Source organism: Dipodomys ordii, unplaced genomic scaffold, assembly GCF_000151885.1.
Source record: "Dipodomys ordii isolate 6190 unplaced genomic scaffold, Dord_2.0 Scaffold186, whole genome shotgun sequence".
NCBI lineage: Eukaryota > Metazoa > Chordata > Mammalia > Rodentia > Heteromyidae > Dipodomys > Dipodomys ordii.
The window spans coordinates 2,464,393-2,476,662 of record NW_012267402.1 but is presented as its reverse complement, the minus strand read 5'-3'; positions in this window follow the sequence as shown (position 1 = coordinate 2,476,662).

Here is a 12,270-nt window from a genome sequence, read left to right as displayed (position 1 = left end):
CGCACAGAGTTCTTGTGTATAGCACTGAGCTTGATGCCGACTACCCAGTAAGTGTCTTATCAAATCCATTTTACACGTGCTCTTTCAGATCCACCCACAGTTCCAGGCCACGTACCATGTTCTATGCTGTAATCTTTATTGTAGAGCCACTTATTATATTTATTTCATGACTGAGGGCAGACGTTCAGATCACACTTAGAGACACTGCAGAAGGCAGTGATACCATCAGATCCCAATAGCAAGCATATTGGAAAACTATTGGTCTCATAAAACAAAGCATTCCTATAAGCATGCTTGGCCTGCCTGGGTTTCACTCTTTTATCTGCTTGATTGTAGACAAGGGGCACTGGGGAAGAAAAAAATACCTGTAATGAATGGGTACATTGCTTACTTCTCTCAGATTATCAACTATACTTCATTCTGACCATACAGAAGTTTCAGGTCTCTTGTGTTAAATAAAAACTAATGTAAAGAGGGGAGGAGGAAAATAATGAGAAATGCTTACCCAAGTATTGTATTTTCATTGGAGTATAGGGGAAAACAGTGGTAGATAGATTCAGAGTAGATGTGGGAAGACATACATCTTCCATCTTAGCCTTATTTTAAAAGCCTCTGCCTTTCCATTGAGGCCGGAGCTAGTCACATTACTTCACTCCTACCTTCCTCTAGTCAAGGAAAATGGCAAGAAAAATTTTATTCTCTCACTGAGCCCCATCATGCTTAGTCCTTCCTAGTTTCCCATAGGGGTGATCAATTTCAGTGCATCATTTTTCCAAGGGTTACCATCTACAAGTATATTTCAAGCTGTCTAATTCCACAGAAATATTCTCCAGAGTGTAGCCTCTCCTCCTCTATGCAACCCTTTAAAAAATAAATGTTATGTGAAAACACCATCTTTTTAACCTGCTTCCCACTACTACATATTTTAAAAAATAAAATATACTCACAAAGCATTCCTTAAGACATGTGAATTTCAGAATATTGCTCTTTTTATGAAACTAAGGAATCACTAAGTGTGTCCCTGCTTTGACCATCTTTAACAAAAAGGAACAATGACAAAGGTGAGTTGCACTGTAGATTCTCTGTGCTGACAGATGGGTATTGCATTGAATTTGTAGATAGCTTTTGGCAGTATTGCCATTTTCACAATGTTAATCCTCCAATCCAGGAGCATGGGTGTTTTTTCCACTTCCTTAAGTCTGCTTTAATTTCCCTTTTCATGTTTTTAAAGTTTTCACCACAGAGGTCCTTCACTTCTTTATTTAAGTTGATTCCTAGGTATTTTTGAGGCTATTACAAAAGGATTTGCATTCTTGATTTCAGCCTCGCTCTACTCATTACTCAGCATACAGAAAAGTCATAGATTTTTCTGGGTTAACTTTATACCCTGCTACTTTGCCAAGGTTTCAGATAAGCTCATGTAACTTGGGAGAAGAGCCAATGGGGTTCATTAAATGCAGGATCATGTCATCTATGAAGAGGGGGAGTTCTATTTCTCCTTTCCCTACTTGGATCCCCTTTATGTTTGTCTCTTGCCTTATTGCTCTGGCTAGGAATTCAAATAAAATATTGAAGAGGAGGAGAGAGAGCGGACATCCCTATCTCACTTCTGAGTTTAGGGGAAATGGACCTTTACTCTTGTCCAGGCTGGCCTTGTACTGTAGTCCTTCCAACTCTGTCCTCCCAACTACTTTACTGTATGGTAGGGAATACAGACATGAGCCACTGCATCTGGCATATGATAATTTCTTAACAGATTTATATCATCCAATAGAGAAGACTGAAGCTCCAGCCCAGTCCGGACAAAAATATAATGAGACCTTATTAAAGCAATAAGTAAAAGTTGGATCTGATGGTGCGCACCTATGATTGAAGCTTCGCAAAACAAATCGTTTAAATAGGGATACAGGTGACCCATTGCAACAATGAAATGTACAAGTCTTTATGTTGAAAAACAAACCTTACAAACTTGGTGGGGAGGGGGGGCAAGATGGGAAGGGATGGGAAGGGGAAACAAAGGAGGAGGCAACAATGTTTGATAAGAAATTTACTCATTACCTTGCCCATGTAATTGCAACCCCTCTGTATGGTATTTTCACAATAAAAAAAAACATAGAAAAAGAAAAGACAGAAGAAAAAAAAGAAGTATAAATTAGATGAATCAAGATCCAGGTATGTTTAATTAAAGAATGACACTCTATCTCAAAATAGTCAAAAATGCTAAAGACATGACCCAAATGGTAATGTGACTGCCTACCAATCACTATGCCCTGAGTTAAAATACCAGAAATGCAAATTAACTAATAAACAACTAATACTTACTTAGGGATTTATCCATTTCATTTCCAAAACATACTAATGAGAACTAGATGTTTGTTGAGTATGGTAAAACCAGTTTTAGGACAAAAATCCTGAATACAGGAAGTCCCATGCCCAATTTCTGGGTTTCCACATGTCAGGTTCAGTCATACATAACAGTATGCCAACTACAGAGCTCAGCAATAGTGATGGTCAGGAAAAGGAGATTTACTACACAGCCAGAGGTTTCATGCCTTAAGAAGCAAGAAAGCACATCAGCCTATCTTTTGGGTATAGACATGAGCTCTTTGTTTAAATAGAAAAGAATTAGGGCAGAGATGAGAACTATGCAGAGTTACTCAATCCTCATCAGTCACAAGTGTGGCCTAGTGTGTCATCCTCTCAGACCTAGTTTGGGGACAGGCTCTGGAGAAGTTGCTATCACTATAATGTCATCATTTTAGGAGAACAATCTAGTCAGAAGGAGCAAGACTTTGTTGCCTAACAGGTAGTCTGTCCAGAGGAGATTCTGCTGTTCCTTCCTTTGGGGGCGGTGCTCCCCATTCCCTATCTATATTAACATGCTCAGATCACTTCTGTCCTTTCTGGGTTACAAATAGCTGAAACACAAGGAAATAAGCCCACAGGCAGATAAAAACTGGAGGCAAGGAGGCCAATTTTTCTCCTGCTTTTAGTTAATTCCTAAGAAAGGAGCCAGTGTTTTTCAGCTTTTAAGTACTTATCAGAGTATTGCATGGGGCTGGGAAGGTGGCTCAGTGGTAGAGCGCTTGCCTTGTATGCTTGAAGCCCTGAGTTCAATTCCTCAGCACCACATAAGCAATTAGAAAAAAGCCGGAAGTGGCACTGTGGCTCAAGTGGTAGAGCACTAGCCTTGAGCTGAAGAGCTGAAGGACAGCGCCCAAGCCCAGAGTTCAGGCCCCACGACCAGACCCAAATAAAACATAAAACAAAAACCAGAGTATTGCATGCCTGTAATCTCAGTTACTTAGGAGAAGGAGACAGGAGGATCAAGAGTTTGAGGTTAACCAAGGCAAAGAAAGATCTATCCTGTCTCACCTGAGTCATAAGGGAGAGATGGATCTCAGGGAAGAGCCGGGCAGAAGCGGCAGTGGAAATGCTATTTGTTCATTGTCTGCCACTGGCACCAAAATGAAACATCTGTGTGGTCCACAGTTCTTTAAGGTATGTTCAAAAGCTTCTCTAGGAGTATCCTTAAATAATATAACTAATTTTCTTTTTTTTAATTTAAAATTTCTTTGAACAGAGGAGTTACAGTTACATAAGTAAGGTAATGAGTACATTTCTTTTTGGACAGTGTTACCTTCTCCTTCATTTTCTCTCCCTTTCCCCCTCCAACTCCCCTGCTTGCAAATTGTAAAAGTTATTTCCAATATAATACCTAGTGAGTATCACTGTTGCATTGGTTCACCCTTCTCCTTTTTCCCCATCATTCCTGTGATTCCGATCCTTTTCCCAAATCAGATAAACTTATATACAAGACAAAGTGTACAGAAAACAAAAAACAGGAATAAACCAGAAGAAGGAAGGAAGGAAGGAAGGAAGGAAGGAAGGGAGGAAAGAAGGAAGGGAGGGAGGAAAGGAGGAAGGAAGGGAGGAAAGGAGGAAGGAAGGGAGGAAGGAAGAGAGCGAGAGAGGGAGAGAGGGAGGGAGGGAAGGAAACGGGGAGAGAGGAAGGAAGGAAGGAAGGACGGACAGAGAGAGAGAGAGAGAGAGCAATGTATTCTATGGATTGTCATGGCTTTGGTATATTTTCTAAAACAATTTATATTTTTAATATATACACCTATTTTGTAAACACAAATGAGCCTCTGGTTCTGACTACACAACTCACTACATTATTTGTCATAGTTGGCAGCAACACACAGGATTTTGTTCTAGCTGAAATGTACTCCTGCCCAATCCTGGTAGACAAGTTCTCTGCATCTAACCCATAAACAGGAAGCAGTGGCCTTAAAGGCTCATCTTCAACCCCCTTTTCCATCCTCATCTCCCTCTTCCCTTACCAGTGATCCAGAATATTATCAGACCCAGGACCTGAGCACAGAACCTTATTTTTAGCAATGATTTGAGGAGTTCTGATCAGTGAAAGGCTCAGTCAAGCTGAGTCTTTATTTCAGACTCAGTCTGAAAAGTCCTTCTTAGGGAGTACTATGTAAATCAGCAGATGGGTGCAGTAGTGTGAGAGAAGAAAAGAGGAGGGCAAAAAGTGTCTTCTGTGTTTGGAGGAAGACTAATGAAGACCATACTGGCTCCAGCACTGTGCAGAAATACTCCCTGCCCTTCCCTCCTCCCCCCACCCCCCCGCCACTCAATGGATGCTTGGATCTTTGGGATGTAGTGCACTTGGTCCTGTCAAATTACAATAGTAGATGAAACTTTGTGTCCAGGAAAATCTCTGGGAATGGGCATCCTGATTGGTCTCCTAGCTAGTCTAGTGACACAGCATACAGTTACTTTAGTGTTTATTCTCAGGGACTTTGTCCAACAACACTATGGACTGACATAGTTGAGGAGGTCTCTGATATCCATTGATATTGTTAACTGCTTGGGATGTTATAAAAATATTATAAATGTTGTAATTGGAACTAGTTGACACAGAGAGAAAAGCCTGTTTCTTACAGTTAGTAAGCTCCTAACATTTTTTGTTATGTTACTTTTTTAAATCTTTTTTAAATCTATTTTTTTTACTGTGAAAATACCCTACAGAGGAGTTACAATGACATGAGCAAGGTAATGAGTACATTTCTTATCAAGCATTGTTGCCTCCTCTGTTTCCCCTTCCCATCCCTTCTCTTCTCCTCCCCCCACCCCCACTCCCCCCTGCGCCAAAGTTGTAAAATTCTTTTTTCAACATAACGTCTTGTACATCTCATTGTTGCTTACTATTTAATGTAGTACTATTGTTACTGTCAAGGTAATGTACAAAGGGGGTTCAGTTATATAAGTCAGATGGAGAGTACATTTCTTTTTAAATAATATCACCCCTTCCCCCCCTCTTTCCCAGTTTAACCTCCCCTCCCCACCCACAAATTATATGATTCATCTTCAATATAGCATCTAGTGAGTTTCACTGCCCCATTTGTTCACCCTTTATCTCATCATTTTTGTGCCCCCAGTAAACCTCCCAAAGGCAGATAAATGAACAAACAAGATAATAGGAAAAGGAAAAAAAACAGCAAGAAAAAAACCTCCTTTCCATTTCCTGGAGTTCATTTCCATAAATATTATATATGATCAGGTGCACATAGGTATTGCACCTTTGTGTTCCTCTCCTAAGAATATCTTCTTTGGTCTCATTGTGTGTAAATACCTAAAGGCCTGTATAATTTATTACATCCCAGTGTATTTTTTATACCATTCAGTATGTTTACTTATAGATTTATAGACACCTTCTATCTACCACAAACTAGGGAAACCATACAACCTGTTTTTTTGAGTCTGGCTTGCTTCACATAATATAATTTTTCCAAGTCTTTTTTGTTTTTGTTTTTATTTAACTTTAATTTTATTGTCAAGGTGATGTACATAGGGGTTATAGTTACATAAATAAGGTAGTAAGTACATTTCTTGTCATACTTATTATACCTCATTTTTCTCACACTTTTCCACCTCCTCATTCCCCCACAAGTTGTACAGGTCATTGCCAACATAGTGTCTTATGAGTATCACTATTGCATTGGTTCCCCCTTTGTCCTGTCTCACCATTTTGTTATTCCCCTTCCCTTCCCTAATTCAGACAAACATATATACAATACCCATGGTACCAAAATCAAATACAATGCCAATAGGGGATAAACCAAAGGGGGGGAAACATAACAGAAAAAAGACATCATGTAGTATGTTAAAAATAACAGCAACAAAGAAAAACCTCTTGTGCCCATGTCTTGGAGTTCATTTCATTTAGCCTTACCTTCTATGGTCATATGTTCATAGCTATTGAGCTATTCTGCTCATCTGCTAAGATTATCCTAGATGTATATTAATTTTTACAAATAAGGGAAACCATGGGACCTATATTTCTTTGTGTCTAGTTACTTCACTAAACATGATTTTTTCCAAGTCCTTCCATTATACACACACACACACACACACACACACACACACACACACACATATGTGTCTGTGGGTTCATTTCTGTATCTTCAGTTCTATTCCATTGGTCCTCAGGTCTGTTCTTGTGCCGGTACCAAGCTGTTTTGATTGCTATAGCTTTGTAATAGAGTTTGAAGTTTGGTATTGATATTCCTCCAGCACTGTTCTTTCTGCTAAGGATTACTTTTGCTATTTGGGGTCTTTTATTATTCCATATGATCTTTTGGATTGCTTCCTGTATTCCATTAAAGAATGAAGTTGGGATATTGATGTGTATTGCATTAAATTTGTAGATAGCCTTTGCCACTATCACCATTTTCGTGATGTCAATCCTCCCAATCCAGAAGCATGGGAGAATTAGTATTTTCTTAGGTTGGCTTTAATTTCCTTTTTCAGGTTTTTGAAGTTTTCATCATAGAGGTCTTCATTTCTTTGGTTAATTCCTAGGTATCTTTTGGAGGGAGGGCTATTACAAAAGGAGTTGCTTTCCTGATTTCACCCTCAGTCTTCTAATTGTTGGCATACAGAAAAGCCATTGATTTTGGGGGGTTAATGTTATACCCTGCTACTGTGCCAAAGTTTTGGATCAGCACAAGTAACTTGGGCATGGAGTCTATGGCGTTCTTTAAATTCAGGATCAGTTCATTTGCAAAAGGGAGAGTTTTATTTCATCTTTCCCTATTTGGATCCCTTTTGTTTGCATTCTTATTGCTCTAGATAGGCATTCTAATTTTCCAAGTCTTTCTATGTCCTTGTGTATTATACAATATCATTTTTTTCTCATGAATAAGTAGAATTCTGTTATGTATACATAGACACCACATTTTCTTGATCTGTTTGTCTACTGAGGGGCATCTGGGTTTATTCCAAACCTTGGCTATGGTAAACAATGCTGCAATGAACATGCTTTGTGCTGGTAGCTTTAGTGTGCTCTTTTTGTGTTATCACACATTTTTAATGAAAGTGGACAATGGATATTTTTAAATCTTAAAAATGTGAATATAGGGCAGGGGAGGGGAGATGGGAAGGGATGGGAAGGAGAAACAAAGGAGGAGGCAACAATGCTTGATAAGAAATATACTCATGGGCTGGGAAGGTGGCTCAGTGGTAGAGTGCTTGCTTTGCATGCCTGAGGCCCTGGGTTCAATTCCTCAGCACCACATAAGCAAAAAGAAAAAAGCCGGAAGTCGTGCTGTGGCTCCAGTGGTAGAGCTCTAGCCTTGAGCTGAAGAGCTGAGGGACAGTGCCCAGGCCCAGAGTTCAGGCCCCATGACTGGACCCCCCCCAAAAAAAAGAAATATGCTCATTACATTGATAATGTAACTGTAACCCCTCTGTATGATATTTTCACAATAAAAAAATTTTAAATGTGAATATAAAATTCCATGGACTTATTTTTACAATATAATTAGTAAATGTAGTAAGTATTTTATCTTCTTCCTGGTAACTGTTATGCATCAGATTAATCACAAATTCACATTTCTCTGTGTACAATGGGAAAGAAGGAGCCATATTGTGTTTACATCCATTCTCTCCATAACTATTATTTATATTCCTACAGAATCTGTTCCTGTCAGAGTATGAAGCCATCCATAAGAACCTTATTTAGTCTTACCTGGTCTGTCTGTGGAGCAGCCACAGCAAGGAGTCCATAGTTCAAATATAGATTCCATAGATTACAACCGCAAGAGGTAGATCCACTATTTACTTGTCTCATGCAATCTGCTGAAATTTCACTTGACCTTCATCACAATCTGATGAAGAACAGGATGGTAGGTCAGAGCTACACAGACACATTAATTTCCCCTTCCAGCATTCAAATCTGTCTGCAACTTTGTCCACTAAGACGGTGAAAATTCTTTATGGGATCCTCAAACATTGCTACTGTAATTATCCAATATGGAAACTTGGACAGAGGCAAAAAGAAGAAGCAGTACAAATTCTGTCATGAGTTCTTACATTTAAAATATAATCATGAAAAGTTTTGTCAGGCAGCAGTGTCTCATGACTATATATTCCTACCCACCCAGGAGTCTGGAGAGCTCAAGCATCATGATGAAATCCCAATTAACATGCAAGAAGCTGGGATCATGTTGTAGAGGAACAGCCTAGCAATGAAGCTCCCTTGTAGAGTGGAGAAAATTTAAAAATAAAAATAATAAGAAATAAAAATCCTGTTTTCACTATGTAGCCTCTGACATGCTTGAAATTCATAATCCTGCTGATTTTTTTGTGAAACTAAAGTGTCCCTGAGTGTCTCTGATTTGGCCATCATTTAGGAAAGACTGAGGCAGGTGCACTACCTTGTAGTTTCTCTTGTGTTGTCAAGTGCTATTATTTGAGGGCCATGAAACTGTCTGGCTGCTGTGACTCCTGTGAGTTGGACAGCAACTTGTTGATGGAATTCTTTGCCATCCCTTAGAGGTAGATTATACTGAGTTGAGGAGCATGATAAGACTGCAGGTTCTGCACACTATACCATAGACTCTGTCCTCACACACAGCCCTATCCCACACTGTTCGAGGAGAGACCAATTCACACAAGAAAACCAGATTCCTCTCCCAGGCTGAAATGGATGTTCTTTCTGATCAAAGAGGAGAGTTTCCTTAGAGTGTAAGTGATGTCACCAAACCCAAGGCATCACTCCAACTTCTGCATGGCTGGAGTATATTTTTGAACCCCAGGGCACTTGGAATTGAACCTGCCTGTTTCCTAAATGGCTACTTAGTTTGTACTCTGATATCCCCTAAGCAGACATGATGTATGTATCTAATTTTTTAACACTGTTCTCTCATTTGAATACAACATAAAGGCAGAATTTTTCTCTGTGAACCAGTTCTCTCTTGTGCTCCATAACTAGCAAGTGAGGAGGACTATATATTTTATTCAGAGTGTCTAAGACCTATCTCTTCTTTGAAGAAAAGAAGCAGCTGGAGACTAGATCTAGAAATCCTGGTAAGGTAGCAGCAAAAAGTGAATATGAGATTAAAACAATAAAATTTGGAAATGCAATCCTGTAAATCTCAACCTTTTACATAATTTATGATAACAGATACACATCACTTTATCCAGTTCTATAAGCTCAGATTTTGTCTTATTTACTTTTTTGCCCAGGATGGCCTTGAATCACATATTCCCAACCTCTCAATTATCTAAAATTGGAAGTAGGAGCCACAGGTGCTTTTAGTGTAAGTAAACTTTTAATAAACAGTGAGAAAATTTTAGTCTAGAAGTTGCACACATATGACTTGAGCGACCCCTAGTGTTTTACTGATGTAAGGACCAGCTGATATTAAATAGCATTGAAATCAGGATGTCCTAATGTCAAATTCCACTTCTTTCTGAGTAGTCCTTCTGTTTGGTCAGTCATGGTGCTTGAACTAAGGGTCTGGGTGCTGTCCCTGAGCTCTTCTTCTCAAGGCTAGTGCTCTACACTTTGAGCCACAGCTTACTTTTACCTATTGTTGGCACATCTTAAAATCCAATTCTTGACATATTTTATATGATATAATTAAAGTTTCCTACATTCCAAATTTACTATTTCAATTTCCACTAAGAATTCAGTAGGCACATCATTCTCCACTGATTAGCTGAGGGCAGTTGGCAGTAGAAAATTAGTTTAAAAAATCCTGTTTCTTTGCCTTCAATTAGACTTTTCTATATTGATCATTATAAACAGGGTCCTATGACTTGTTTGAGTTGTTATAGCTGATAGATAGCTGATATCTTCTTGAAATTCTTAAGACATATTTAAAAATTAGAAGCACAAACTAGAAAATACAGAGCAAACAATTTTTTCAATATACTTGGAAAAATGTACACAATGATATATGTAAATTGATTGTGTCCTAACATAAGGCTGTAAGATGGTGCTGACTGCAGGTATCAGATCATCAAGGACATACAGAGATGGTAGCTACCGCTGGCTTCATTACTGGGTTCTGATGGGGGTGTGATGGCTGTCAATGACATGAGTACAGAAAAAGACCTGGGGTGTGTTTTGTGAACAATGAGTGAGGGAAGGGCAGGGCCTGATCTCAGATAGAACATGCACCTCTGCAAGATTCACAGGAGATCAATGCATTGTTTGTAATCACCAATGTTCAGTGGATTTTCTGTGCAAAGCAACCTGAGGGTCTGTCTCTCTGAGTCCCCCTCCCCTCATCACAGCTAAGAAGAACTTCAGAACAGTGTTCTGATTCAATGGGTAGATATCACAAATGATCAGCTGGGTTTAGGGATATGTTGCATGCAGTGACATGATAACCAGAGATCCATCAGGGATTTCCCAACATGGAGCAGAGGCAACAGTGATCCATGCTCATCAGTCAGATGTACATTAAGAATGATCTGTATAATCATGGGAAGCAAAGGCACCCCAAATCTGGTGATTTCATAAGAATCACCAGCCTTCTTGCACACTCAGTCATTAGAAGACACTGGTTCTGTGACAGGACTATGGTTGTCTGAGCTGTAGGTAATCACATGGCACTCATGGTCACACCCCTCATCAGCAAACTACTCTCCAGCATTCTTCCTCTCCTTCCCCACACTTGCAAGGAATCTGTTGTGCTGCTCCCCAAGGAAGAACCACGTGGCACAGCTGGGCCACCACACTCAAAGCAGCCTTCATTCCAAGCTGTAACACTGTGGGAAGATGTTCTATAGTTTACATGCAGTAGTAAACTCATACATCCTCAGCCTGCACTCTGCTCATGATCAGTGTGAAATATGTCTCTGACCCACTGCCAAGGAACCTGTCTGTAACCCCAGAAAATCAGTTGGAAACCAAGTAGATCAAGGATTGGGAGGACTGGCCTGGTTTCTAGAAGAACCAGTATAAATAGGAATATCCATCACTATGCAGAGAGCTCTGACTAGACCTGCAGGAGATGGAGGCTGGCTCTCCAAGAGCGATAAGCAGAGAGAGTGGAGTCTGAATCATCATGACATCAACACTCAATCCTATAATAATGAGAGAGAAGTGCAAACTTACATTGATTGCGATCCTTCGTTTGTTTGTTGCTTTATTTATTTCCGTTTGTTTTTTTTCTTTTTTTTTTTTTTTTTTGTTTGTTTGTTTTTTGTTTGGGTCATGGGGACTTGAACTCAGGGCCTGGGCACTGTTCCTGAGCTTTTATACTCAAGGCTAGCACTCTACAACTTTGAGTTATAGAACCATTTCTGGTTTACTGGTAGTTAACTGGAGATCAGAGTCTCACAGACTTTCTTGCTCCAGTTGGCTTTGAACCATGATTCTCAGACCCCAGCCTCCTGAGTAGCTAGGATACAAACATAAGCCACCAATACCTGGCTGCCTCAGTTATTTTTTATTATAAATGGCTAGAGATATTCAACCATAAGCCCAGGAATGTTGACCATATTTTCTGACTCTGATCTATACCCATCTTGACATTGATATAGAGTTTTTTTTAATATCCCTTACACATCTAAATTTAAGAAGAATCCAAGAGATATAACTATATGAAGGATTTGAGAACTATCTTCATCCAGGCTCCTTCTCTTCTCTGAGTCAGTCTTCACCACAGCAAATCTTGACTCCCTCTAGGATCTTTCTGACCCTCTCTGACCTAAACAACACATTCTCCAGATAAGAGACAGCTGATCTCACACATAGACAAGACATACACAGGAAATAGGAGAACCTCAAAAATCACTTCCCCTTCTTTATCTTCCTCTGTCCTTGTCATGTACCAGGAGCATTAGCAGTCCCAAGAGTTGAGCAGGGCATCTCATTTTGAGAAGATAAACTGGGGAGTTCAATTCAGTCCAGGCAAGCTTAGAGCTGAGCTTTTATGTTGAACTTGCAAGGAAGCT